The sequence below is a fragment of the Macrobrachium rosenbergii genome, chromosome 37, assembly GCF_040412425.1.
Source record: "Macrobrachium rosenbergii isolate ZJJX-2024 chromosome 37, ASM4041242v1, whole genome shotgun sequence".
Lineage (NCBI taxonomy): Eukaryota > Metazoa > Arthropoda > Malacostraca > Decapoda > Palaemonidae > Macrobrachium > Macrobrachium rosenbergii.
In genome coordinates, this window is record NC_089777.1 from 23,078,752 (window position 1) to 23,090,966 (window position 12,215).

The 12,215-nt window shown below is 39.5% G+C and overlaps 1 protein-coding gene across 2 annotated transcripts in view; it reads right to left on the reverse strand.

Annotated features, from left to right (window-relative positions):
- The window catches only part of LOC136825412 (uncharacterized), a 43,711-nt gene that overhangs the window by 4,823 nt on the left and 26,673 nt on the right, over window positions 1-12,215 (reverse strand). The gene's annotated exons all lie outside the window — the stretch shown is intronic.

Consider the following 12,215-nt stretch of genomic DNA (forward strand, 5'->3'; position numbering starts at 1 on the left):
AAAATACCATTTGGCACTTTACAATGACAAATATTCATTATTTTTTTTTTCCATAAGTACAAACCTCTTATTCTATATACAGTATGCTGTATTGTCCAGTAAAGTGCTTTTGGCCAAGTGTCTTGTTCAATAGACAAATGTCACAAAAACAATTACTACCAATGCAAACTTATAATGGAAAAAACCAATCTGAAGTCCAAGGAGGGTGTGGACAATTGTAAAATGCAAATAATGGAAAAATCTCAGCATATACTAAGTTACCTCCAACAACTTAGCCTACCTTGAAGTTTACCTGGCCAAAACCATGTCTACACATTAAACTATGAAGAAATAAGACTAAAGAATAACAAAGTAAAACAGTTCATGAAATTCCTTGCATACAAAACATTACATTTTACTGTGAGTGAATAGTTTAGCTTGGATCATTTTATTTTTGGCGAGATCAAATTTCTCCAGAGTTTAAAGCTGTCTGAACGAATACACAAGATAGTTCCTTTGATATTCACTAGATGGTGCACATTTGGAGGGGAACAGCTCATGACTGGTTATACCTTGTCACTTGGAGAAGCATCAAATTTGAATATCCTACAACTAAAATATAAAATAAATTAAAAGGTGATTATCATGTATAAAGCAATAAGAACTATACAATGTAAAACAATATACAGGCAGTCTCTGGTTATCAGTGGGGGTTCTGTTTCCGACGGCGAGATAACCGAAAATTGCTGATAACCGGAAACTGACGAATATCGGCGCATCCCCGGCGCCTGTGCTAGGTGGGTATCGGTGCCAATCTTTGGTTATCAGTGCCGATAACCAGATATCAGCGCATATCGGGGCAAAAAATCCAGTTATCGTTGTCAGTAGACAAGCGCCGTAAAAACCAGATCGCCAACAACCAGGGACTGCCTGCATTTCTTTCAACTTAAACTTGTCGATGTCTTTGTGGGAAGACTACAGTAGTCTACAGAAATCAATGCCAAACAGTAAAGCAGGAGAGGAACTGACATTTTTTTTTACCATTTCATGAATTATGGAGCACTCTATTACAGTGATAATCAAATCCAGTTACCAAACACAGGTAAGCAAATATACACGGCTAACCTTACTCAAAGAGTTTCTTCATAGCAGCACGTAAATTATATAAAAGATGTCCAAATTTCATTTAGTTTCCATCCAAAGTTTATTTTCCTTAACATTTCAATGGTACTCTACCACTGACAAGAGGCAAATAAACTTTTGACAGCTTTTACATAATTTATCTGCCTCTGCAAAGAACCTTCTTTGGGACATTGAGAAATTTCAATATAAACTCAACGGAATACAATGTTTGAAAGTCTCCTTCTGAAAATACTGTAAATACATAGCACAGGTAACAGAAACCAAAAAATAAGATGATTACTGTATATTATTTTCAATCATGATTTTTTATGCATTCACAAATTATACAAAATGACAAATTTTTTATTAATTTATATTTTTCATTACTAACGAACCTACGGTCTTAACATTAGGATAAACCTTCTAGCGCCAGATGGAAGCTGGTAAAAAACATATAAAATTATAGAACAAGGTACTGGTAGCAAAGGGGTTTGGATACTCGGGTGAGATAGGAGGAAACAACTGACCTACCTTCACCCAAGAATGTTGTGACGTCTCAGTTTCTTGCTTACTGCCTTACTAGCAGAAGTCGGTGTTTTCCTGCCCAATTTTCTTCTTTGGTTTGCCTTTTGTTATGAAATAGTGCTATTCTGTGTGACTGTGCTTTAGTGCTTTTATTGTGTGTTTTTGTGTTGCATCTGAACATGCAAACCCATAACTCATCTCAGCCTTCCATGTCTAAGCCTCAAAGGAATGTCCTGGCATTGTTGGCTTCCTTGTTCTGGTTTTTTGGCTTCATTTAAGACTGGGCCCCATTCTACTTGCTGCAGATGCAGAGCTAATGTATGTAATGTTACTAATCCATGTTCTGAACGTCATTCTTGGCCTCCTGAACAGTGGAGGATTTTTTGCCAAGAAGCATCGGAGGAGGGAGGCGGCACCATCTTGGAAGGGGTTTTCTCCTCATTCGATGGCCACTTCTCAGTCTCCTTCTGGTTCCTCTTCTATGCCCAAGCTTCCTCCAGTTGCTTCTTATTCCTTGGAAGATTTTGCTCCTTCCCATTCTTCCATAGCTTCAACTTTCGAAACTTCAGGAGAGGGGTCAGGAGAGTATTATCTCTCTGGCTGCCCCTACTCTCTCTCTGTGGGAGAAGGTTCTCCCCCTATGAGGGAACAGGCAGTTCCATCTTGTTCTATCTCAGGATCGGAGGCTCAGAAGTTGGCTGGCATCTGGGCTTCTCTAGGCCCTCCAGGAGTGCCAACCTTTGGTGGCCTATTGTCACATTTCCAGTTGACGCTAGAAGATTTATCCTAACATTAAGACCTAGGCTTGTTCTGCATATGAACAAATATCTATTGACACCATGACAGTCATAATATCAATGAAAGTCAGAAAAAAAGTCCTTTGTATGCAAGCCCTCAGCTTCTAGTCATTGCAACTCACAGGCCCTGAAACAGAGGCTAAGATACAAGGTTTACTAAGGTCAAGATTATCAAATGATGCCTAACACCTAGTTTGACTAGTTCCCTTACAGAATTCTTATGAAGTAAAACTTCCTTTCAATTTTCAACTGATGATCTGGGTATCTTCTTCAAAACGCCTGTAGAAATCACAACTCTGTTCTGCTGAATCAATCCTCTAAAAAGCCATACATGACTAATTTCTGACACAGCATCTTGTGTCACTGGATTTATCTACTTTAGATTGCTTTAAAAATGTATAAAGGTTTCGCAACACTTCACATCACAGCACTGAAACTTTTGATGAACTGCTGCATCAGCCATGTATTAAGGTTCAGGGCTCTTAAGCTGTTATGCAACCTCCGGAAGTTAAGTTGCCTAAGAAGACTCAACAATTATGAAAGCTTCCTTACAGGCTCTATTGCTGCTTGGAACACTCAAGAGCGAGCAATTATTACCAATGAGTATTCTGGACCATAATGCCTTGTAGAAATGACACAGTATAATTTGTCCACCTTGTTCTGCAGTCCATCTGTTTATGGGAATATTGAAAAGTTTGGGTACTGGAACTCAGCATGCCGATATCCTGACACAACCTTAGACTATTAAGATGTGCAATAAAACTACCTTAGCGTGTATCTGCTGCCTTCTATATATGAGACTCACTCCTTACATGGGATACTGTCTCTGTCACCTAACTCTTAGTTGAAAACCCATCAGGAAATGCTACAGTCCACTGCAAAAGAGAATGAGGTATGCAATGACTCCTATAACCTCTTGCTCTGTGTGTGGCCTAGGGATGACATATCTGCCACTTGGATTGGCCATAATACTCCACAAAAGGCAGTGCCATACATAGGATAGTGCACATATGCAAATATCAAAAGTTCAGATGCAACTGGATAGTAGTAGCAATACAATAGTGAATGCTCTGCAAGGGAATCTAACACCTGCTATAAAATACACACAATGCTAAGCGATACGGATGTACTGTAATGTCAAAATCATTTGCAAACACAAAAAACTATGCAAGGTGAAATAATGCAAGAATGCATATTAGAGACTACATAAGCATTCAACCAACAAATGGCTAGTTAAATATCACTGTGAAATTTGAACAGAAAACAGGATCGAACAGGAAACATTTAAGTTAACACTCAGCACTACAAGCATTACCATATGTGCATTAATTTGCATAAAACTCTTACCAGTAAAGAAAACTCATATGTCCTTTGTGTTTCTTATATGCCCACCAAGATTTAAAAGAAAATAACTGGACAAGAGAATCTCAGAAGATAATCAGAGAGTGAGATGGATGAACTACTGAGAATTTGCTGACACACTAACTATGCACCCAGTAAAGAAATGCTTTTTGATAATACTGTAGCAGACAAAGGAAGGAGCAATAATTATTTAAATATTTCTAAACGAAGTATTTTAACATTATACTGGGCAAACAGATGCATACTCCAATGCAAAGCAAATCATAATCTGGATAATAACAAATGCAAAGCCAATCATAATCTGGATAGTAACAATTGTTACCAGATGTCTAATCCTTGGAGATTTCTAGAACCTCCTGATACCAGAATGAATCTTTGTGAATAGTGGCACCTCAACTTAATGGACAGCTACGGGCATCTGTCCTTGCATACGATAAGCACAATTCCATATACTGTAAAGTGCTGTATCATTATCCTATCCTGATTGGAATTTTGTAATTAAGCACAATTCCATATACTCTAAAGTATCATTATCCTATCATGATTGGAATTTTGTAATTATCATTCCACTTGAAATATTGACTTATTTAATTAATTTCTGAGATATAGCTGCAAAATTAAGCGCTTCTAAAATTGTGTGTACTATACAGTAATACCTCGATCTCACACGATTCGAGTTGCGCGAATTCAGACGAGAACTTTTCATTGTTTACATTTTATGTAATTTATAAGTTTTCAAGCTTGTAAGTGTAAATTAAATAACATTAAATAATAAAAATAATAATTTCCCTCCCTCTCTCTCTCTCTTACTGAGATGAGAGAATGTTTAGTTATATGTACGTATAGGCTTATTTGTTAGTATGATAAATAAATGATTTACCTAATAGTAAGCACTAATTTTCAAACATTAATGAGATTAAGAAGATTAAATAATAATAATAACAACAATAATAATAATAATAATAATAATAATAATAATAATAATAATAATGTTTAAATAATAATAACACTAATAATAATAATAATAATAATAATAATAATACATATAACTGTAATTACAAAATGTGTACATTTCTAGAGTAAATTATGTGATATTTACAGTATATACATTTCTATAGTAAATTACAGTATGTGATATTTACTGTATATACATTTCTATAGTAAATTAAAGGGTGAGGGCAAAGCTGTCAAATATATTAATTGTTGCCCACAGCACGTCAAAGAATTTCTACATACTATCTCTCCCTCTCTTTCTTTTTCCTTTTTCCCCTCATGAATCATGAATTTCCATCTTTTGATATTTAACATAAGAACAACTTATCTCTCTCATGTTATTCTCTCTGTCTCCGTAATAATTCATATATAATTTAACTGGATATTTTAAGTAGGGACAACTCTCTCTCTCGTGTTATTCTCTCTGTCTCCGTAATAACTGATAAATAATTTCACTCTCTCATGTAAGGACAACTCTCTCTCTCTCTCTCTCTCTCTCTCTCTCTCTCTCTCTCTCTCTCTCTCTCTCTCTCTCTCTCTCTCTCTCTAGTTACTCACACATTCTCTCTCTCTCTCTCTCTCTCTCTCTCTCTCTCTCTCTCTCTCTCTCTCTCTCTCTCTTAGTTAGCACTCACACATTTTTACAACTTATTATTTCTGTGTATGTCTAAATTTACCTGTACCATCTGCGAACTGTAAATAATCTAGTGTGGCAAACACATTCTAAACCATAAAGACATAATAAATAAAGAGTTGTATTAGTCCAAATAAAAACGAAGAATAAAGTTCTTAAAAATGAGGTTTATAAGACTTCTAAAAATAAATCGGTCAGAAGGGGAGAAAGAGAAATTCTCTTCCAAGTCTCTATTTTTATGTCAACTATTTATTTCTTTTTTTAAGGGTCGGTCAGAAGGGGAGAAAGAGAAATTCTCTTCCAAGTCTCTATTTTTATGTCAACTATTTATTTCTTTTTTTAAGGGTAATGTATTAAGCTAACTCTTAAATGAAATTACAGTAGCTTTGATTTAATTTAAAAGTTAGCTTATACTTTGGAGCATGATTAGGGTCATATTTAGTGTTTAAACTTGAGAAATAAGCATTTATTAGCATTTTTAGAGACCTTACCAAACTTACGCAAGAATTTGCCTTGCACGAGGGGTTCTGGAACCTAACCTCGCAAAAGTTCAGGGCATGACTGTACTTATCTTTATCTGGGTGAAGCCCAAAAGAGCTAAGACAAAAGAGCTGGCTCCAAAATAGCTAGCTCCAAAACAGCTAGTGCGCCATAAGAGGTAGTGTTGCCTATGGCTAGTGTTGCCCAAGAGCAAGATTTTAACATTATACAGTGGACCCCAACCTATTCACAGTTCCGAATCCACAGCTTCACCTATTTGCAGATTTCTCTGTGGAACACATATACACATCCGAGGAAAATTCGCCTTTTCGCGGTACAGGCAGTCCCTGGTTATCAGCGGGGGTTCCTTCCCCGACAGCGTGACGATAACCGTAAATCGGTGATAATAGCACTGATCCCTGGTTATCGGCGCTGATGTCCGGTTATCGGCGCCCATAACCGGGGATCAGCACATATCAGTGCCGAAAATCCAGTTATCGTTGTCACTAGACAAGGGCCGTAAAACCGGACCACCAATAACCGGGGACTGCCTGTATTTTTCAGAGAGAATTATTCACAAATTACTGTATTTTCATACCACTTTTGTGACTAAATGCACCTTTTGTGATAAAACTATTAAAATATTCAAGTATGAGCATTCTGAGAGGGTTTTCCAGTGTTCTGAACTATCAATATACGCAGTTCAAAAATAACATTTTTTAGATAAAATAAAGTTTTATACAAGCAGTCCCCGGCTTACGACATTCAGAGATTACGACGCTTTTCAAATATATTCATCAAAAATTATTTCCCAGTTTACGACGCACGTTCTGGGGTTACAACGCTTACGACAGAAGAAATATGGCTACAAAATGGCAGAATAATAAAAATTTGGAGGTTTTTTGATGAAAAACTCAATAAAAATGCAGTTTACATCATTTTCAAAATGCCCAAGGCATTAAAAGTAAGGTTTTCTTAGGATTTTTGACAATTTTTTGGCTTACAACGCGGCATAGGAACGGAACCCCCATCATAAACTGGGAACTGCCCATATATACTTACCAGGCAATTACATAGTTATTGGTTCCCTAACTTCTGGCAGCTTAAAAATTAAAAATTCGTGTGATAGCACTACTATCATTAGTGTGTAGGTGACAAGGTCCTGCCCACCATCCAGGACTCGAGGAAACAACCCAGCAGAGAACTCAATTCATTTTATGCTCTAAAGTCCATGCAAGGGGAGGAGGGCGGGCTCCAATCATGTAATTACTTGGTAAGTGTAAATAAAACTATCATAAAAATGTCACTTCTATATAAGTAACTTACCAAGTAATTACATAGCTGATTCCACATTGTTAGGAGGTGGGAAACAGCATGGACATATCCTATTCCAAAGCATTGAGTAAGTAATGAATTTGAAATAGAAAGGTTGCTAACCATTATCATTAATAAAACACAAACTGGTGGGTACTCCAGGTACAATGCACCCCCAGGCTTCCAATCGACTCAAAACCTTAAGTCAAGGCGAGTGGATAGCAAAGGAAGAGAGAGATTCCCCATGCTTCCTCTCCCAGCACCATGCCAGCCACAGATAAAGGTTTCTATGTCCTTGAGGTAGTGTGAGGTAAATATGGACTAGCATCTCCAGAACATCAACTGTAGGATCGTGGAAAGAGATAAGTTGTATTTAAAAGCAAGGGAAGTTGTGACTGCCTTAATTTTGTGAACCTTAACCTTAAGTAATGGAAAGGCTTCTTCCTGGATCTGAGAGTGGGCTTCTAATATTAACTCTCTCAGAAAAAAAGATATAGCATTTTTGGAGAGTGGGTGAACTGGGTTTAACACAGAGCACCTGAGGTTGCTCTAAGGTCCTCTAATCTTTTCCATCCTCTGAAGATAGTACCTGAGACACCTCACTGGACAGAGGAGTCTTTCTTCTTCCTCAGGTCCCAAGATATCCATAAGGTTCTTGATGACTAAGGATCTAGGCCAGGGTTTAGAAGGGTCTTCATTCTTTGCAAGGAAACCAAGAGAGAGAGACCAGACTGCGTCCTCTTGTGCAAAACCCATTCTCTTGTCTACTGCCTGTAACTCGCAATATGCTCTGCAGTAGCAAGAGCCACTAAAATGAGTCTTTTTTGTGAGATTCCTGAGGGAAACAGAATGAAGGGGTTCGAATTGAGGACCTGAAAGCCACTTCAGTACAACGTCTAAGTTCCAAGAGACATTGGAAGAACTTTCTTTCTTGGACATAGCGGTGATATCTTGATTAGAAGACATCCATTCCTCTGTACTTAAAGACTTAGCTGAGCATCGACCTATACCCTTTGATGGTAGAAGTCAATAGCTTCCTGATGGACTTTAGGAATATCAAAAAGTCAGCTATCTGGCTTATAGATGTCTCAAAAAAAGAGATGTTATGGCAGCTGCACCACCTTCTGAAGACTGCCCATTTTGATTGGTAGAGCTTTGTGGAAGAAGCTTGTCTGCATCTTGCAACTGCCTCTGCAGCCTGTCTCAAAAACCCTTTTGCTCTGACAAGGCGCTTGACAGTCTGAAGCCTGTCAGGGCCAGAGCGGATAACCCTTGGTGGAATCTGAGAAAGTGGGGTTGTCTGAGCAGAAACCATTTTTGTGGAAGGAGTCTTGGGTAGTCTACCAAGAGTCAAATTAAGTCTGGAAACCATTCCTTGTTCAGTCAAAATGGGGCTACTAGGGTTATGGAGGTGTTCTGATGCGTCGAAAGCTTGTTGATTACTTCCCTGATCATTCCGAAGGGAGGGAAGGCATACACATCTAAGTCTGTCCAGTCTAAAAGCTCCATGCTTGGGGATCCGGGACCGGAGCGTAAAAGAGGGGAAGACGGTGGTTTCTCGAAGTTGCTAAAAGATCCACTGTGGCTTTGCCCCGTAGTTTCCACAGGTTGTCGCAGACTATCAGGTCTAAGGTCCATTCGGTTGGAAGGGCCTATCTGAGGCGACTTAATTCGTCCGCAATCATGTGATTCTCCCTTGAATGAACCGGGTGACAAGAGAGACTTGGTTCTCCTCCGCCCACAGAAGAAGATCTCGCCATCTCATACAGAGCGAAGGAATGAGTGACCCCTGTTTGTAAATGTCAGCATAAGGCCCGGAACTGTAGTATTCTGTCTTGAAAAACGAAGCGTAGAAATTTTCTTGAGTCTGGATGAACAGGGACGTGAAAATACGCATCCTGCATATCCAGGGTGACCATCCAGTCCCCTTATTGTACTGAGGACATGACTGAGCGAATGGTTTCCATATGAAATTTCATCTTCATTACAAGTATATTTAAGGCGCTGACATCCAGAATAGGCCTCCAGCTCGCCGAGGCCTTTGGAACCATGAAAAGGCAATTGTAGAAACCCTCTGAATGGGGATCTAGCACTTCTTCCACTGCTCCTTTGGAAAGAAGGGATTTGACTTCTTGAGAGAGGGCCAAAACCTTCATGGAACCTTTTGAATATGCTGTCAAGGTGATTGGAGATGTAACTAAAGGAGGAGTCTTTACGAAAGGAATGTAGTAGCCCTCCTTGAGAACCTTGATCACCCAGGGATCTGCTCCTCTACTCTCCCATTCTTTCCAATAAAGCAGAAGTCTGTCTCCTACCTTGGCATGGAGGACTAACTTCTCACTTCTTGGGGTTGGATTTGAAGGAAGACCCCTTAATGGACTGCGTAGGAGGTCGCAAGTTTGATCTAGGTCGAGGCTGGGCCTTAGCTTTCCCTCCATGAAAGGGCTGAGACTGAAGAGGGGAGAATGATCTTGATGTGAAAGGCATAGGCTCCTTCAGACGTCTAGTGGACTGTGCCAACAAGTCAGTGGTGGACTTACTCTGCAAGCCCGAAAGATTCTCCTTCACTGTGTTTTGAGAAAAGATGTGAGACCTATCTAAAGGAGCGAAAAGTAGAACCGACTTCTGAGTCGGCAAGACTCCTTTCGAGGTGAACGAACATCATAGTTCCCTCTTCTTGAGGACGCCCATAGAAAATAGGGAGGCGAGTTCTAAAGAGCAATCTGTAATTGCTCTGTCTGAGCACGAAAAAACTCCAAGCCAATCGGAAGCAAAATCTGCAGCTAGATCAGGGAAGTCATCAATCTTCCCTGCTAGCACCCTGATGGCCCAATCGAGGAAAATGAATACAGACAGTCCCTGACTATTGGAGGCGGGTTCTGTTCTGGGGGTGTGATGATAACCAAATATCGCCGCTAACCAAAAATCAGTGATTTTTAGTGCTTTTTCAGCAATTTTTTGTGCTTTTCAGCACCATTGTCCAGTTATCGGCGCCTCTATTAGGCATGTATTGGTGCCAATACCTAATTATCAGCGCCGATAAGCAGAAATCAGCGGTTTTTGGCACGCCAAAATTGATGATTTTTGTTGCTAGAAAAGTGCGTATAACCGAACCACTGTTAACCAGGGACTGCCTGTATCTCCAACACCTTAACAATATTCTTGATAAGGTGATCCAGTTCAGCTAAGGAAAACATTATCTTGCCTGACGAAAAGGCTGTTCTACAAGCTGAATCAACCAGACCAGAGAAGTCCCCTTGGGAGGAGGCAGAAACTCCCAAGGAAGGAGCTTCTGCGGTGGCATAGTAAGAGTACCTCATCTTCAACAATTTGCTGGGCAGAAAAGTGAATGTCGCTTTGCCCTGTTCTCTCTTACCGGCCAGCCAGACATGAACTTCGAGAGCCTTCTTCGAGGAGGAAAGAACTAGCTTGGGTAACCTGGTCCCTTCTGACGAATACTTTTTCACGAGGAAGGTAGAAGCTGGAGAAGTAGGTGAAGCAGGTACGAAGTAATCAGGGAAATTATCCGAGAGGAAACGCAGGCAATGGCACTAGGAGTGGAATCATGGAAACCTGGAACTGGAGTAGATGGTAAAGCAGGAGAACTTAGGATAGGAGGAGGAGAAATTGGAGGAGTGGTAGTTCTGTCATCCCCTACATTATCCAAAGGAATGGAATCTGCATTGGCCCTACTTTCAGCCCTATTGGCTGCTTTCCTCTTCTTATATCTTTATAATTTCTCTAGATAAGATTTCAAGGCTTTCCATTGCTTATCCTCCCAATCCTGGCACTCTATGCAAGTATTATCCTTACTACATTCTTGCCCCCTACATTTAGTGCATTTTGTATGAGAATCGTATGAAAGCTTAGTTAGCCTAGTTCTACAACCCTCAGAACAAGAGCAAATACTAGAAGAACTGGAATCCGACATTAACTAAATAGTACCTAAAGTTAACCCGAACAATTCAACAATGGTAGCAAGCCGCAAAGCAACAAATTCTAAATACTTCACCAAGTTCGCGCAAAGAAGAAGTAGACAAGCGAAGCAGCAGCTGCGTGAAAACTTCCAATGTTAACCGGAAGCCGGCAGAAAACGAACTGAGCTCTCCACTAGGTTGTTTCCTTGAGTCCCGGATGGTGGGTGGGACCTTGTCACCTACACACTAACAACAGTAGCACCACCGGGCGAATTTTGAATTTTTAAGCTGCCGTAAGTCAGGGAACCAATAGCTATGTAATTGCTTGGTAAGTAACTTATATAAAATATGCAGTTATAAACGTTTTTAGAGGCTGTCAAGCATTCGCGGATTTTAGCTACGCGAATACTGGATGTCAACTGTATATTATTTTTGAGTGTTCATTACAGAGAAGTAAGAGGAGGTAAAGGGAAATACAGAAAGAAGAGATCCCACTTATTAAAAAAACAAATAATAGATTAGATAACAATGTATCAAAATGCAAGAAAACAGTACTAGGGTACTAATGCATTACATTTTCACTTGAACTTCTGAAGTTCTAATTGCACAACATCCTCTGGGAGGCTGTTCCACAGTCCAACGGTGAAAGGAATAGAGGACCTTTGGAACTGAAAAGTTTGACAGAGAAGCACATTTACTGCACACTGGTGCTGTTGTTCAGCAAATCTGGTTGCTCTCAGCAGATAGAGGGGATCAGGGATCAATTGTGAATGTTAAAGATCTCTGTTGAAACTCACTCATGAAAAAGTGACAAACAAAAGACCATCTGTCAATGGTCCAAGTCATAACTGCTACTACTATTTTAGGAAACAGAAACCTACCACCACAAACCACTCTATCTAAAAGAGATAAATCTCTGGCAGAAGCAGACATCCACACAGGAAAATAATATTCCAGCAAAGGAAGTACAAAAAGACTTGAAACAGGTTGCACTGATTTTATCACAGTTATAAATATATGAGGCCTTACGAACAATACCTAACTTTCATGTGGCATCTGCTGAAACTTCCATTATATGTTTCTTAAAAGTTA